Source organism: Manis javanica, chromosome X, assembly GCF_040802235.1.
Source record: "Manis javanica isolate MJ-LG chromosome X, MJ_LKY, whole genome shotgun sequence".
Lineage (NCBI taxonomy): Eukaryota > Metazoa > Chordata > Mammalia > Pholidota > Manidae > Manis > Manis javanica.
The window spans coordinates 125,838,013-125,856,247 of NC_133174.1; the positions used below are offsets into that span (position 1 = coordinate 125,838,013).

The following is an 18,235-nucleotide window of genomic DNA, read 5'->3' on the forward strand; positions in this document are numbered from 1 at the left end:
AGTTCTTTATATATTTTGGCTATTAGCCCCTTATCATATATATGCTATGCAAATATTTCCTCCAGTTCATTAGGTTGCCTTTTCGTCTTGATGGATCCTTTGCTGTGCAGAAGCTTTTTAGTTTAATGTGGTCCCACTTGTGTATTTTTCCTTTTGTTGCAGAAGTATCCTTAAAGCTTTAATACTCCAATCAAAAAATAAATACATTTTCGTTTCTTATCTCCCTCACCTTTATGACCAAAACATTCTTTAAATTTGCATCCAGAAATGGCCCATGGAAAGAGCTTCTAGGTGTTTATTTGGGACTTGGTGGGGGCACTTATCACCTTCCCACCTTTTGTTAGTTTATAAGTCATGCCGCATCCAAAGGAAAGACATCTTGGATTTACTAGTTTGGAACTCAAAAAGCAACTTCGGTATTTTAAAGGGTTACATATATTCCAATGCAAGGTTTGAAAATGGCTCATCACTCTAACTTTGGTAAAGTTGTGCACTTTTTAGTTTTCTGAACTAACTGTAAAACTCTAGGGAAAATCTAGACTGCTCACAACTGTAAATGTGCAGTATATCTAAGTAGATACTTTTAAAAAATATAACCTATCTTTTTGGAAACTGGTTAAAGGTAAAACCTTTCTCTTTCCAAATTGTGAAGAATATTATGATTATATCATATAAAATAAATGTAGAAACATGTGGAATAAATAAAGGATCTTCCAGAGCATATCTGGCGATATGCTCTATACTAAATCATAATATACAGACATAAATTTAAATTTTATTATATTTCTATAATGCAATATCCTTTCAGTTTTTGTTGATTTGTTAGGTTAATATATTGTTAAACATATCATTATGTTGCAGATCTTGATTATGTTGAAATTATAAAAAATGAGACATCTTTCATCTGAACAGTTTATTTATATATGTAAATAATAAGTTATTTTGCTGAATGAGAGCCAGTTTTGTTAGTTCTTCTGTTAAAGGAAGTGAGCCGCTGGCCATCTCATCTGTATTACTGTGTTTTATGGTAACATTTAAAATGTGTTTTGAGTGGTGCCTATGCCAATGTTTCTGCCTACCATAGTTACATCAGCATTTGAATAAAAGTAGGAAAAATGAGAAGTCTAAGCTGCCTGTTACCCTCACAAGTGTGCCTAATTAGGAAGATATGTGGGTTTCACTGCTCTGGTTTCTTAGGTGGGAGAGAATATTCTAAAGGACATGATTAAGGAATGGTTACCATGACAATCATATTCAAAGAATTTAAAGAAGACCATGAATCTATGGGGCTCATCCATGTTTATTGATTCAACTGGTGATTTAGATTCTTTCAAACAGCTGCTGTCTCTGGATTTTATTTATCCACATAATTCGCCCAATTGATTGGTGATTTGGAGATCATTTAAGCTTGGCTGTCAGTAGTGATAGGGTTACCAGTGTCTGTGACCATAATACTATTGTTAAACCTGAAGGAGAAGGCTCATGTATGTTAAATGTGTTCAGAACATAGCTACTGGCTTCTTCTGGAATAATATAAATGACTTGTCTAATTTCACTTATTTATTCTGTCAGGGTGGGATAAGAGTAACATGATTTATTTTAAAGCACGACTGACCCCAGAGTGTGTGCGTTTTATTTTGGATTACTTTGCTGTCATCACATTTTACCCAGTGTTTGGCTGCTGTTCTGTTTTTGTTCTTTAACTTGCGCAATATTGTCAACACAGTTTGTATTATGTCTGGTCACAGCCAGTTACACACTGCACATTGAAAAGCATATACAACTCTACCTGCCGTGAGTGTCTTCAGCCCCCCAACCCCAACTAAATGTTTAGTGGGACACACTAGCACAGACAGTAAAGTGAAACAGAGACACCAGTGCTGTTAAAATCTCACTGCACATTTTCATCATTCTTGGTGGGCCTGTGCTTGATGATGAAACCGTGAATGTGGAACCGCAGTCCTCTGGCAGGGGCCCAAGGCGGACCCCAGTGCAGGAGTTTGGCCTGCTCAGCCCTTGGGCCCTCCTCCCTGCCTTCTGGAGGGTGCCAGGGAACATGGCTAGCAAGGTCTGCCTCTGAAAGAGAGAGCCAAGGCCCTTGGTGTGGTTACTAGAAGACAGGTTCTCTGCCCTCCCTCCCTCTGCCTGGGGCCCCTCGAAGCCTGAACCTGTAGAGGTGGGGAGCAGACAGAGAAGGCAGGGCTGGTACCGGCAAGTTCGGGGTCTTAAGGAGGAAGCTATTCTGGTCCTTTGAAGGGGAGAACAGGACTTTTTCAAGTAGAGTCCAGCGGGTATCAAATCCGTGTCCAGGAAAAACCAATTCTGGAAGAGCGAGTAAAACAGAATAGTATATTAAGGCTACATACAGTGTGATGGATGAAGGTTTGAAGTGTAAGTTGTATTGGATCTAAAGGAGGGGTATAGTTGGTGCCTACCGTTTGTGGCAACATATGAAATCGTTATCCAAGTTTGGTAACATTTTGTTTGCACCTGCTATATGGTAGTGATTATCTAGTATTCAGTGAGTACCTTTTATATGTGAGCCACTGCTGCTTTAAATGCACTGCCCTCTTGTCACCTTATGACCTCTTTGTGAGGTAGGTTACCATTGTGAGGTAGGGCTGATATGAGGTGGGGCCAGTATTAGAACCCAAGGCAGTCAGACTCAGGCACCCATGCTGTGAATAGCTGTGGGTGGTACATTCTCCCCGCAGCTGCGTGGAAGGGTGTGGCACCTTCTAGAAACAGTGAGTTCCATATGAGTGGGGTGTGGGTGGTGGGAGATGTGTCTGAGTAAAGCCTTTTATATATACATGCCATGCTAAGTACTGGAGATAGAAAAGAAGGGAGGAATTTCTGTTCCTGCCACCAAGAAACTAAAGTCCTGTAGGCCAAATGAGACATATAACATGAAATAAATAATACATACTCATATGATAGAATAAAAAAGTGTGATGTCTTCTTCAGTGTAGGTGGGAAGAGGACTAGAAGGTGTTCTGTTGGTCAGCTACTGTCAGACATTCTCTTTGGAAAGTTAAACTCTTCACTGTGGGCATAGGTTCCTCTTCCTCTGGGTTTTTGACCTGGCTGACAGAACCCTGCTTCTAGAGTCAGCAGACTCACCCGTTTGGAATTCGTAAGAGTTGTCTTCAACTATGACAGTTGTCATTAAGATCTCTAAATAAATGAACCCCTCAGCCTGTTGAACTAACGGACCAGCTATTTATTTTTCAGGATGTTAACATTTTAACAAATCTCTAACCGCTGCTTGTGTGCCGGTCAGCCTGGAAACGATCAGCTGTCTGGTGGGGGCGGGCAGGGGTGGGGAGCTAGATCCTGGCAACAATCCTTCGTTTCTGTTTGCCCTGTTTTGTGCGACAGGCCCTCCTTGAGAGCCTCCTGTGTGCCAGGCTCTGTTCTGGGCATGGGAATAGAACAGTGAACGGAACAGACGGGGCCCCTCCTCTCAGGTAGCTGTCTTGCTCAGATTTCCTTTGCTTGCGTACGTTTCAGTTGATAGAAGAGTGCTTTTGGTTTGAGTTTCAGGGTTTCACAAGGTGTTCCAAGTACTCAGCCCTTTCTGAATAATGGGAGGCGAGGCGGGCGGTGACGGGGGCGGGGCGCGCTGCTTTGTATCCGCAGCGACGGGAACGCCTGGGGCACACCTCACACCTGTTTCCTAGTGAAGCCGGCCACACCCGCACCCCCGCGCCCGGCCTGCCCACCCGCCCGCATCCCAGCGCGCTGTTGATCGGAGATAACTTAGCGGTCACACGGCCCCCGTTTCCATGGCAACACCTCTAAATATTCCTCTGGTGACTTGTGCTCTACATTTTGTCTGGATCTGAGCCCTCCTGTGGCAAAATACTCTAAAGATGTTAAATGAGAGGAAAAAAGGCTCAACTAATAAATCTATTCTAAACGACTGAGTCATTTGTTTTGATTACCCGGATGATTGCCAAACGTTAATTTAAAACTGAAATAGGCCATGAGCTCACCCCGCTAACAATGCTGAGTGTTTGAGCTAATACAGCTTGATAATGAGGGGGCCAGACCCACTGCCGGTGCGAATATGTTGTATGATAAACAGACATTTGGGGAACTCTGTGGAACATCTTGGCAGTTTTTCCTTAAACTTTTAGGGTTGTAAATACAAAGTAGAATGTGTTACCATGAGCCATTTCAAAGGAAGTTGACTTTGGGGGTTGCTTTTTTTCTAGAATTTCTAGCTTTTTTTCTGAAAAGGGTAACTTTGCCTCTTGATTCTCCTTTTTTCCTAATTTAGGCACGTTGGAAGTTGTCAGCTGTACCCAGCCCTTGCCGAATACATCCCATTCTCCACATACCCAGAGTGAGGTAAGTTTTACTAATTGCCACACATTCTTACACTGATCTCCAGCCTTCCAGTCTGTGGCGTTTGGGTTGACATTGTTTGAAGAGCATCCTAAATATTAGCTCTCTGGGGAATGCCTTTTCAAGCAAAAAAAAAAAAAAAAAATCTCTCATTTGCTTTTAATTTGGGGGCATGAAAAGTGAATGTGCCAAGACAACAGAACTGTTAAAAGTCTGCTTGAAAATAAAGAGCTGCTCATGTCACAGCATGAACAGTAGGGAGCAGGAAAGCTGTGTGGAGCAAATACGGGGATGGAGGGAGGAGGCTCCGCTGACAGCCGTGAGAAGGCTGGGCCGACCCAATCAACTGTCAGGAGTCTTTATGCTCAGGGTGAAGGGAGCCAAGATGTGGGGCTGCCACTGCAAAATCTGGAGATAGGAACGCCGAAGAGCGCCTCCAGTAACAGGGCCAGCACGTTTTTTTTATGATTAGCACTGAAGCTCAGGGCATCGCTGCATTGGTGTGAGCGGCCAGATTGACCTTTTGTCCGGCATACACAGCACAGACATCCTCTGTCGTCTTCTCCTAGCCACGGAGACTTACGTAGAGTCCATGATGATCCAGGGTTGGTCATTCCTCTCTTTGGGAGACGGGACATTCACCTTTGAAAATAACGAAAGGAGGGAATCTCGAAGACGGTTTGTCCAGGCACAGGGTAACGGCCCCCGGGCTTGCTTTCTGTGCCCCTGTCTCTATGCACCAACAAGAGAGGTTATAACATTTGCCAGCCCCAGACCAGTCAGGATTTTCAGTTTTATCCATCAAAAGGTTGCTGCTTTTCTGCCTTCCCCTCCACCCTGCCTTCCCTCCATAGTCCGCCCCCCTGTTCAACCTAGGTCCTTTTACTTCAGTTAGGGTAGATGCTCACTAGGGGGCGATAGTTGCCTTTGTTACATCTGCTTGCGGCAGAATTCTTCACAGATTTTAGAAAATACATTCTCAAATACCTAAATATATTACACTTAGAAAAAAAGTCGGACAGATGTTTAGAAGTGTTTAATCTGAACGTTGTCAGTTTCATCAGTTATGATAGTGTGGTCAGGTCCTTCCCAGGGCCTAGGGCATTCAGCGGGCCCTACGGCAAACACTTCAGTGGTTTTTCTCAGCTGCCAGAGGTGGGCAACCCCATCTTCAGGTCTAAGCCTTGGCATAGCCACCATCTACAGCCTTTAACTGAAATGGTTGCTTTCAAAGTTTGTCTCCAGTGATAGAAACCTGTCTTCCAATAAAAACTTACATCTGCCCCCAGTAGAGAACACCGAGGCCAACCTGCTCTTTGGCTCAAGTGGGAGGCTGTGACTCTGTCACCCTCTGAGGAAAAGCACAGTCTCTCCTTGTAGGAAAGGACAGTCTCCGTCCAAATAGCAGATAAGTTAGCTCTGTGCTCTTTCCCAGCTCTTTTATTTTCCCAAAGGAACAGAGACTAGACTGTTCAAGGAGATGCACAGAAGGGGAAACCATTCTCCCCCATCAACTCAGTGGGAAGTACTGGCTAGGTGAAACTTGCACTGGCCCTTAGTGATCCCACAGCAACGTGCAACTCTGATGAACTCCATCAGTAGACACCTGTGATGGAAACTGTGGACACAACTATGTTTTTTAAATGGAACATTTCACTTGAAGTTTTTCGGATACATATTTGTAGAAGTTTTGAGATATTAAAATGACCCTAATGACATCTTTAATTTGACCAAAACTTAGCATCTTTGGGTTTTCTTTCAGAGCACTGAGTTTCTTGGGTGAGTTAATTAAATAGAATCTGTTAAATTCTGGCTCATGGTGACAGAAATGTATAGGACTGACGTTGAACAGTTCAACAGTCACAATGCAGTTGTGTCTTGTAACCTTTCTTCCTTTCTTTTATTCACTCATTCATTCATTTGGGCCTACTGTGTGCTATGCCAAAGATGTAGGAGTGAACAAAACAAAAAGAATGATACCTTTGGTCTGATATTCGTCAAGTGTAGGACATCTCTAGATCCTTTTCCCCTATGCAGATGAGGAAACTGAAAGTTGATTTTCCTTTTTTATTTTAATTGCCCAATATTGAGTAGACCAGTACGGATGGGTTCGGGAGTACAATTCAGAGTCACTGTCTTCAGTCTCCTCTTTGAGCCTGTGATTTATGCCACCTTGCTATAAGCATGTGCAAATAATAAACTGTGTGATAATCACTGGGGATGCAGCTACACCTGGTACCCAAATGCCCCCAAAACGAAAACAAACGTAAACTGGGTATGTCACACTCTGTTTTTTAAAAGTTTGCTTAGAGTAATTGAACAGTTTAGGAAAATGGACTTTGCAGTTTCCACATGAGGATATTTTGTGTTTTTTAATGATAATGTGTTCCACTTTATGTTTCATAGAGTACTGAGCGCAGGTAAACTTTATATTTCAATAACTTGAAATTAGTCCATTTGGCCACCTTCTAGTTATGGAATTATTTGGAACCAAAAGTAGAACACAATGTAATTCTTGATGCATACATGAGCTGGGGGTGGTCTATGTATTTGTTTCTGTAGTAGTGACAATTTTGTTAATTAATGAAATGTATTTCAGATCTAGGAAATGTTTTTGTCATTGACATATGGTCACTTTCATTATTGATTTGGCGATTGTTAGTATTCACGAAACACAACATTTTTAAATACAGTAGTCATAGTGATTTGATTTGTACCATTTATATTGATGTGACCTCTCAGTGTACTACCAGTAAGCATGAAAATCAGCACAGATGGGTTACACAAGCTTAAAGAGTTTGGAAATCATTGGCCTAGAGCCAAGGTCTCAGACTGGTGGGCTGGATCTGGCACACAGAGGTGTTCTTTTAAAATTTCAAGTGAGTTGCCAGCTTTTACAAATTAGGAGATTTCACATTTTTTGAAAAACATCCAGATTTTCATCTTCTCTTGAAATATCAGATCTGGCAACATTGAGCCTGCCTGCATTCCTGTCAGGGCACCACCAGGCTGGAGCCAAATAGCTGCTGTATCCTTTAGATAGAACATGAACTCTGAAATTTGCCAGTCTCTACCACGCTCTTTCTCCTTGACATTAGCTAAAGACAAGGATCGGTTGCCATTATCTGAATGTTTTATTAGTCATTTATAAAACCCATTTGGCTCTTACAGGCATGTGAGTTTGCAGCCCCAGATCTAGATGAAATGGAGACTGCAAACTTAGAGCCATCCTTTCTCTTAAAGCACCAGCTTGTTCATTTTCAGATGTGGGATGTTAGCTGGTGTTCATTATAAGGTGTGTGTCGGGGGGTGTTCAAGGGGTTGAGGGTCCCTGTGAGGAGAGGGATACCTTCTGATGTTGCCTGATTAAGAGAAGGAGCATCAGCAGAGTTTGGGGGATTCCTGTGGTCTACTCCAGTGTGTCTCAAACTTGACCATGTAGATTCTGATGCAGCAGGTCTGGGTTGGGGCCTGAGATTCTGCAATTCCAACAAGCACCAGGTTGTACCACTGCTGGTCTGAGGACTCAGCCCTCTGAGTAGCAAGGAGTCTCTGTCCTAAAACAATTTTAAAAAAAAGCAGTCAGGCAGTGATGGTTCCAAATATCTTTTCCTTTGGCCTAAAAAAGAGATCTTAGTCAGGCTATTTTGGATTGAATCTTCATAAATAAATCTGAGTTCACTTCTGGTTGCAACAGGGTGAGTTAAAAAAAATCAATTGTTTTTATGTATTCATTTTTATTGAAGTAAAGTTGATAAAAATCAATTATTTTCTATGCAACATAGCCCATGTAAAAGATTTAACTTTTATTTTAAAACTTGTTTTAAATTAAGTGCTTCTAGTAAAAAAAGCTAGATATGTTCAAGTTCAAGTATCATGAAGTAGGGATTAGAGTTTTTAATCTTATAATTAAAGGAGAATATATTTATGAGACTCTTAGAAAACTTATTTTAAAAAAACTCACACAGAGAATAAGATCATTATCAATCCCTGGATATGTGATAACCTTGTAAGCTATAAAATGATAGAAGATATCAGGAAGGAAGAGATCAGCATATTCAAACATACAAAGATTTGCTAAGAAAGTAGACCTTAAGTGTTCTCACCACACTTACGAAAAATGGAAACCCTGAGGTGATGGATGTGTTAATTGACTTCTTATGCTAATCATTTCACGGTGTGTGTATATGTCAAATCATCACATTGCATACCTGAAAGGTATGCAATTTTTGTTAGTTATACCTCAGTAAAGCTGGATAAAATAGTGAAAAGGAAAACACTTCAGGAAACGTTTGTGGTGAATTTTACAAGGTAATTCATTTCCATACAGTCACAGAGCTCATATAAATTGTAAGGCCTGGCACAGGCCCGGCATATGGTAGTTGCTCCATAACTTTTAGCTCAATGCATTCTCCAGTAGTTAGGGAAAAGATGTTCATGTTGTATCACAGAGTAAATAAAGGCATGGGAAAGTGTTCAGTCCCCTCTGGAGTGCAAAGACAAGCATATTCAAACAGCCACAAGGTACATTTTGCATTTATTAAATCAACAAAAACAAAAGGGAAACCTGATGCTAATATGGCTACCTTAAAACTGATAAACTCTTACTTATTGCTGGTAGCACACTGTAAGTTGGTAAAAAGTCTTTGGAACATTATTTGGCAATATCTGGCAAAAGTCACAAAGATTCATAATACCCCTTGATCCAGCAATCCCATTTTGGGAAACGTATTCTAAGAAACAAATTGTTCTACGAGAAGAAGAAAAAGGCTCTATGTTACAGGTATTCCTCACAGTGTTTTTTGTAAGGACACGAACTAGAAAGAATTTAAATGTCCAACATTAGAGAAATGGTTCATTTATTCAAAAAATATTACTGGTTAAATATGATACATCTATGCAGTGGAATTCCATGAATCTGTTCAAAATTACAATTTTGATGCTTGCAGAGCAATATGAGAGACTTTGTGTAATACAGCCTTACTAAAAAATGCAGGATGCAAAATTGTGTATGTGCTGTGGGTATAGCCTTGTAAAGTGATACGTACGTATGGACAAGAACTAGAAGGCACAAGGACACATGTAAGTAACACTTTGAGGTTTTACTCATGTTATTGTCCTATCATTTGTACATTTTGCCATAACTATGTGCTCACTTAGCAGCTGAGAATCTTCAGCTTTTACCTTCTTAAATTAACTCCCTTTGCAAGCAGCGATACTCCCACTGATCACACAGTAGGTGTTTAATAAGTAACTAAGCCACGTGAGGACTCGTGCCCAGAGCCTGAACATGGAGTTCCAGTGATAGAATTCCTACTTGCTGCTTTGCCCATCATCCCGAGCTCCCATTTTCTTTCTTTTTCTGTTTTCTGTGGTTGGCAGAGAGGCATCCTGGTGTCCCACATGACAAAGTATAAATATTTGTCTCAGAGCTTATCATTAATGTGCAGCAGTGTGAGGGAATGAATCTTCATGTCTAAATGTCCAGTATACACTTCAGTGGAGCTTTAATGGAGCTGTAATTCCAGTGCAATGCCAAATTCATCTTCTGGTTTCATTTAGATAAGCAAGCAAAAGTCACTTTACTGTCATAAGCCTTCTTACCCTGTCCCCTCTCCTCCAGTTGTTTTCCCTGTTTGAGATAGACTTGTTTTCCTGCCATCAGTATACTTTTGGCCTTTAATTAGGTCAGTCACTTCATGTCTGTTTGTCTTTTTTGACATGGTTTCCTCTGGCTTTAGCACCGCATATTTTCCCCATATGTCATTGCCTCTGGAGCTTCATGTTGCAATCGTTTTTCAAGGGGAACAGAGAGCACATTGCTCAGAGGGGTAGTTCTTGACTCTCTGCCTGCCCTTTGCCTGCATGAGCATTCCTATTTCTTTTGGGCCTCGTTCTGTTTGGTTTTATGGTCTTCATCGTCAGTTATGTTTGGACTGAAAGATACTTAAGTAAAAATAATGGTAAGTCAGAGATATGTCTGGCAAAGGTGCAGCACATTTGTTAAGGTTACTGGTTTATTTATCTCCCCTGTCTCTATGGTGACTAAATCTGGGGCTGGGATTTAACGGACTTAATTTTGACCTCATGTACATCTCCTAACTTTCCCAGCCTCTGATACAGAAGGAATTCATTTTCACTTTAGGAGAGAATACTGCCTTGCTTAGAGAAAGGGTCCTAACTGGACTCTTGAAAAGTGAAATCTTCAGAGTCTTTAATTCATAAGCCATCTTCGATCAGAGTTCATATAGCACTTGCAGGGAAAGCTGAAACTCTTAGATACACACACACACACAACATTACTAGTAACTCCAGGAGATGATTTTCTTTTCAGTAACATGTTGTTTAGTTAATGTGAGTGAACTGTCAGTAAGAACTTAGAGACCTTTTGTAAGAATATTAAATCAATGGGAACATTGATTGGATATCATAATTTTTAAAAAAATATTTCTCTTACCCATTATAGGATAATAAATTTGCATGCCTGTAAATGTTCAGAAATTAAGAGTTCAAGTGCATTAAACTATGCCATTTCGGTTGGGTTTGACTAGGATTCCCATGGATGAAGTCAGATTTGGACATTGGAATTCAGATCTACTGTTCTGTCTATACCCAGTTGATGTGAAGTGAAGGCATGGGTACCTGACCTCTAAGATAGCTAGAATCAAACCATTTTGGACTTCACCTGGTTCAAATGGCCTTTTAACAGTTTTAATTCTCTCTTCTATGATGCTTTGAGACTTACCAGGATACTCCTGGTTTGGGAAAATTTAATAACTTACCCAAAATCAAATCAGAATGCTTTATTTAAGTCTAATGTATACCATGTTAGTTTACTCATGGATAATTTCTCTATTTGCAAGTCCTTTCATCTTCTGTAGGAACAAACTCATGTATGTGAATTTTCTTTAAAACCAAAACAAAGGAGTCAGTAAATGATTAATAAGGATTGCACTAAGCAACATAAGTGCCCTTATATTCTTATTACCCAATAAAATATTAGGGTTCAGATCTATCATCAAGTTCAGTTCAAGTCCAATAGGAACTTGTGAATACTTAAGTTTTTATTAACATTTTTTAGCATCATAAAACTCAGTGGATATGGAAATTGTTTTAAGATTTTCTCCATCATCAACTCTTCTATTAATAGGGCAAAGACTTGAGAAGCCAACAACAGATACTTACTTGTAAAAGAGATCCATGCTTGTGAGATGAGTGTTACATACTCATTAAGTTCTGGGTTTAGAGCCTTAATTCCTGCATCTTATAACCATGAACTTAGGAAATTTATTAGATTAAGGTCATAGCTAACTCATACAAATTTTATTATGATCAGTATAGTAAGCATAACTGAAGTCAAACCTTTTACAGAAATCAAAACATTAAGGCCTAAAGCCCTTAATAATGCTTGAGGAAGAATAACACTTTGATTATCATATTTATCATTGCATCATCATGATCATATCCACCTTATGTGTTGAAAGCTTAGTGTGGAGAACTGTGCTAATAATAGTTATGTATTATTTCATTGTTTCTTTAATCGTTACTATTTCAGTTTTGTTTAAACACCTCTAGTGATCAAATCAATTTAAATAAAAAGGGACAAGATATATAAAAATGTATTTAGAATTGTAGCCTCCTTTCCTCTCCTATAAGCCACATAAACTTCACACTTTGTATAGCATCTCTCACCAAAGGCTGTCCATTTATTGGATGAGCAGTTTCTGTAACAGTTGCTCACCTGAGTAGTAAAGCAATGGTCCTTAGGTAGTTTGGTGAGAATTGTGGTCTTTCTGAGTCTGTGGACATCTCTTAAACTATGTGATATATGTATGTGATACGACCATCTTTATATGTTCTTCAGGGCTCTGAACAAATAATTTACTTAAAATACTCCAAGTGTTTCTTTCCCAGAACCAGTGGAGCTTTTTCTGTGAATTCTGGTGAGAGGTTTTGCATTTGTAGTTGTCTGAGCATGGACCAGATAATTCATGATCTGTAGTGCCTTTTGCCCACTAAAGTGGTTCAAATGCTGACTCACTGGAGAGGATGAGTTCCACCCTTGGCATTGGGCTCACGCTTGACAGAATTGAACCTGGAAACAATACATCTCCAGTATTTTTAGCCCATCCTTTATGTTCCCAGCTATGTCCTCTGTGTTGTTGATCCTCATAGACTTTACACAAGATCTTGACCCAACGCCTTTGGTCCTCTCCAAAGGTTTGCGGTTTGGGCATTTTCCATTTTTATTACTGGGACGGTCTAAGGCACAAAGAGAGTCAAGGATTTGTTTGGAGTTACCATATAAGATTGAACAGTAGTCCCCACTTATCAAGGGTTTCACTTTCCACAGTTTTAGTTACCTGTGGTCAACCACAGTCCGGAAGCAGATGCTCCTTCTTCTAAAGTGTCAGTAGTAGCCTAACGCTGTGTCCCCATGCCTACGTCATTCACCTCTCTTCCTCTCATCATATAGGCATTTTATCCTCCTACATCATCCCAAGAAGAAGGGTGAGGACAGTTTAATAAGATATCTTGAGAGAGAGAGGGAACACATTCACATAACTTGTATTGCAGTTTATTGTTTTAATTGTTCTATTTTATCATTAGTTATTGCTGTTCATCCCTTACTGTGCCTACTATAGAAATTAAACTTTATCATGGGTATGTATGTAAAGGAAAAAACAATATATGTAGGACTTGGTAGTATCCAAGATTTCAGGCATCCACTGGGATGTATCCCTCATGGATAAGGGGGAGCTGCTGTACTCTGCTTTCCCCAGGAATCTGGAAGCTCTTTGGGAGCAAGAATACTGGTGTTTTCTCTGGTGTCCTCCATATCATTTAGCATTTAGTGCCAGAGGCTTAGTAGGCATTTACTAGAGATACAATTAATTGAATGAAAGGCATCTTACCAGTTACAAACCATTGCCTATGGTGGTATTATTACACAAGATAAATAAGCTCAGGATCTTTGACTCCCTATTCCATTAATATCAGTATTCCTGATGTTACTGGTGCACATTCTCAAATAGAACAGTGACTACTACCTCAGCGTAGCATCACATCATTTTTTCCAAAACTTCATTATGAAGTGTTTCAATCAGACAGAAAAGTTGAAGTTATATGCTGAACACTCATATTCTGCCACCCACATTCTGCAGTGAAACATTTCACCCTATTTGTGCTATCACACATCTACCCATCCATTTCATTGGTTTCTAACCAGCAGGTATACAAACATACATATCACTGCCCCACCCCACCCAGTCACATTATTTGTGTTGTTGGAACTTGGAAGACCAGCCTAGGAAATAGAATTGAGAGTCTTGTTTATGTGAATAAACTGGAGAATTAGGATTGAGGACAGTGGTGCAAAAGGTTAGAGTTAGATACCATAGGGATAAGGAAAGAGATCAGGATCAGGAAGCTTCCAGCATGCTACCACTTAGACAAAGTCCTGAGAGGGTTTAGTTACATTGCCTAAGGGTCACGGATTTCATAAACACTAGCAGTACAAAAAGAGGGTCCTGCTTAGTCTAGTGGTTTTTTCACAGTATAGTCCCTGGAACTCTAGGATTCACAGAAACATTTCAGAGCTTTCACCAATGTTTGAGTTGGATTTTTCAAAGTGTATGGAACTGTTTTTAGAAACTAAAAAAAAAAAAAAAACCTAATAAAAAAAGCAGCAGACATACTCAACTGTGTTGTAAGAAATTTTACCATGCTGGAGAACACCTACTGATTGACTTGAAAATAAGTAAAGGTTATTAATGTCAACTTAAAATAAAGTTTTGAATAACACCTATCTGTCATCCATCAAAGGCAGGGTAATATTACTGTTGTGGAAATAAAGACAAAGGTCTTCTGCGAGACCATTTCACTAAAGCCCTGGTGTTACGGCACTGCTCTGCGAAGGCTGAAGTTACATTCTGGTTTCCAGTTACCATGAGCACTTACCACCTGTTATATTTAGCTTTTTTTTTTTTCCCTAGTACCTTTAGGAATCTGGAAACAGATGAGTCTATGCTTTCAACTTGAAGCGACCATAAAAGGGGAAAGGTAGTGACGAGGCTGGAGGCTGGCTCCAGTGTCATCCCTCAGATGGGGCTGAGTGAGTGGATTAGGGACCCTTCGAAAAAGGTCTCTCTCTTTCTCTCTCTCTCTCTCTCTCTCTCGGCCAATAGCTCAGACTGCTCAACTGAAGTCTGCAAATGTATGTGCAGTATTGCAGCTCGTTTTGCGACTGGCAGGGCTCTTTTGGTTTTGCTTGAAAAGCTTCCCAACGCCTTTGGCAGATATTTTTCTCTGGGAGGCTGTGGTTACTCACTTTGGTGCCTTCGCCCTGGATTGTACCACATCCTGGGCCCATAGTCTCTGATGCCTTTTGGAAACGGTATCTGTGTATAGCTGCAGTCGATTTTTTTTTAATGTTTGCTTATCCAAATTTTATTTCCCCCAAACATTGTATTATGAAGACTTTCAAATTTGAAATGATCTTGCAGTGACCACCTGTCTACCCATCAGCTAGAGTCTGCCACTTATGTTGCACCAGGTTGATACTATAGCTGTCAGTCCCTCTGTCCATCAACCCATATTGTTTTCAGATGGATTTCCAAGTAAATGTAGTCAATTTCACCAGTCAGATGACTTCACTGATTTTTTCACAAGTGGAATCTGGCTTTCTGAGCACTACACAAATGTGCCTAAGTTGGCATAGAGTCCTGTGAAGAAAGATGTAAAATAAATGCCCAGTTCTACTGGGAAAAAATTTAGGAGCTTTGTTTTAAGAGTAACTGGTTTTCTGGAGTTCTGGCATGGAGTTGGAAAAGAATACTGGTTTATTTTTAAACCTGAACTTTTTCATGACTCAGACGTTGCTGACCCCTAATAAAGATGGGGATACACTTGTAAATTTTGTTTTATCATTGAGACAGGAGCCAAATAACTTCCAATTCTTATAGAGAGGCAGGATTATCTTTAACAGTTTTGTAAATATCAAGTGTTGGTCATTCCAACAAAAGCTATTTTATTTGGAAAGCAGGGGAGCAGTTAACTGAGGACTAAATTGGTCCCTGCTGGATCTGATCCCAAACCCTGGTGTCAAGGTGTTAAGTGCAAATTATTAAAAAACACTCTTGTTACAACTGGAAGAGTGAGACCAGGATGGAGATGAACGATGTTAGGCATACGGCTTTTGCCCCTCTTTATATGGAAAGCACTCCCTACATTCTTGCAAAGCTGTGTTGTTGTTCCCTTTATTCTCAATCCCCAGAATTGTGTCCACTCCCCCTTGACCCAGGGGGTTGGCTGGGTATATTTCCTTCTGGAACTCTTCACTTGCACTCTTGAGTTAACTGGCAGGAGGTCCCTTAAAAGCATTTCCAAGCAGCTTTTCCCACTCCCTTTCGGGGCTAATCCTGTAGTTTCCACTTCAGTTCTAGCTGCTTTGCTTGGGTAGAAACTCATCTTTGGTATGTTCCCAATCTCTGGACTTTCTAAGAAAATTTAGTGTGTAAGAACAAAAAGTTAGGATAGACCATCTTTTGGGCAGGATTTTGGTCAGGAATGTGGGTGGGAAACTGGGTAATTAGATATATTTTTAATGTGTCAGTGGAACATGAATTTTTAAAACCATTATATGTAGGGAGTTGTAAAAAAGCTACCAACTCCCTCAGACAGACACAATACCCTTTAAATCCACAAAAACTGCAGCTTGGCACTGAGGAATATGTATTGTGGTCTTGGAAGAAGCTCTTAGGTTGCAAAGGTTTTGATTCCCTCTACCACTGACTTGCTTTTTGATCTCAGAATGTAACTGACTTGTTCTGTAATGGTTTAATAAGCACCAATAATTAAACTGGTGCTTATTAGAAATAATAAAACTATATCTAATTTCTATTATAGTTCAGGTTTTTGAATTGTCTTATTAGAATTTAGATATTAAGATTAATCATGTTTAATTTTATTTGAAAAAAGTTTTGTGTATGAATACTTTATCTGTAGTTCATATGTACAGTCTCACTATTAATTAAATGATATTTCCACAAATCAGTTTAGAAGATTCATTTTCTTACTGCAAAATGTTTGGTTAAAACACGTAGAAATTGATTAGACTTTGTACTTAAACTGCTAGCGGGAAGGTGGAAAGTTTTCTAGATTTATGATTAGGACAGGTGACAGTACTTGAGCTTCTATTCTTAGTTTGACCTCGCCCCCCTCTCTTAAGGCAAGACACTTAATCTTTCTAATGTCTCAGTTTATCCATGTATAACACCTTGTAGTCTTATTTCATGAAAACAGTACCTGGTTTATATTTGATAGCATTTAAGTACTTGATACAGAAGGTGGCATGGAGGTTCAAATTACTGTGTAAAAATTATTTGAATGTTGAATGATAATCTTGACAAATTACTAATTACTGCATTTAGAAACTAACAACTCTGGAGGGAATTGACATTTGATATTGTTGTCCTGTGTGTTCTAAGTTACCATCATAACAGTAGGAAAATAAACCGTGGCTTGGCTGTGTTACAAAGGGATTAACTCACTTCTTCAAGTTGTTACTAAATCTCCAGCCCATTCCGCAACAAAAATAAAAAATGCTCCTCATTTTATTTAATTTTTCTGGAATAAAAATCTTAAACTAACCTTCGCTTAATTATTCCTTTTGTTAAGAGCTTTCCAAGGAATTCTCTTTGTAAAGAATGAAGGATAAACCATGTCAGTTACTTAAAACCACTAAAATTATCTTCTACAAATATGTAGAGGGAATATGCTTTTGATTTTTAGATCAAAGCAAAGAGCCAAGCTTATGTGGAGCTTGCTCATTATACATTTGTTCCCAGCTACTCGTGCCTTTGCAGAGAATTGAATATTAACTAAATATCCAGAGGATTACATAGCTAGACCCTAAGTAAAACTGAAATACCCATGTGATTATTTTCTAGATTCTCTATCCTTGCAAATTTGGACTAACATGAGAGAATCCCTATCATGAAGATAGTCAGTCTTTTCACAATGATATGTTAACTGGATTTTGTGGTGCATGACGAATGTGTGTGTGTTTATTGGGAAAATTGTGTGAGTCATGTGAAAAATTAAATCCCTTGAAAGATTCAAAGACACTACCTAGTTAGGTACAAAGCCTGATAATGATTTTTTTCTTTCACAAACATATTATTTTGATATTACTTTTCAGTTCATACAATACTTGGACACATAAGATTTAATTTGGTTCCTAAAACAGTTCTATAGGAAGAGCAGAACAGGTATTAATGTCCCTTAATGTCCCCATTTTACTGATAAGGAAGAAAAATTAACGTGGCTAGTGAGCAGCCCAACAACCAGGAACTCTCTCTGGAGTTTTTCATTCCACACCTATTGCTCATTCCTGAGTTAGAAAATGGTAAAGTCAACAAAACCCTCATTGTTCTTTTCATTAAATGAAAGCTTAAACTTCATGTAACTTCTATACCATTGTCCCAACCTGTTATTACAAAGTTAACTTGTAATTCGTTTTGAACTTGCTAAAACTGTTTTAGAATTAAATGTCCTGTTTCACAGTCCTGAATGAAGCCCCTCTCTGTGCACTTCCTTGTCCATATGACCATTTCTACAGGCTTTAGCATTTTTGACATTACATGAGTAGACAGCTTGAGGAGATTAAAATTGTTCAGTTTTGTGATTTTTATAACGTTCCTGGTTCACCATACTGAGCTGCCACAACACCATAACTGAGGATCCCTCATTTAATATCTAACAAAAATAGGTGGTAGAGACATATTTCTAAAATGACTTGCATGTGTTATGCTAGTGTATAAACATCAACTCCTTTTCCTGAAATTTTAAATGTTTGCTGTGAGATTAGAGTGGGCTATTG

General features: G+C 39.4%; 1 protein-coding gene across 2 annotated transcripts in view; it reads left to right on the forward strand.

The window, feature by feature from the left end:
* FHL1 (four and a half LIM domains 1) overlaps positions 1–18,235 on the forward strand; it is a 58,343-nt gene that overhangs the window by 17,831 nt on the left and 22,277 nt on the right. For both annotated transcript variants that reach the window (XM_017659075.3, XM_037016884.2), the window contains exon 2: positions 4,286–4,356. The gene's annotated coding sequence lies outside the window, so the exon portion shown is untranslated. The remainder of the gene's footprint in view (positions 1–4,285; positions 4,357–18,235) is intronic.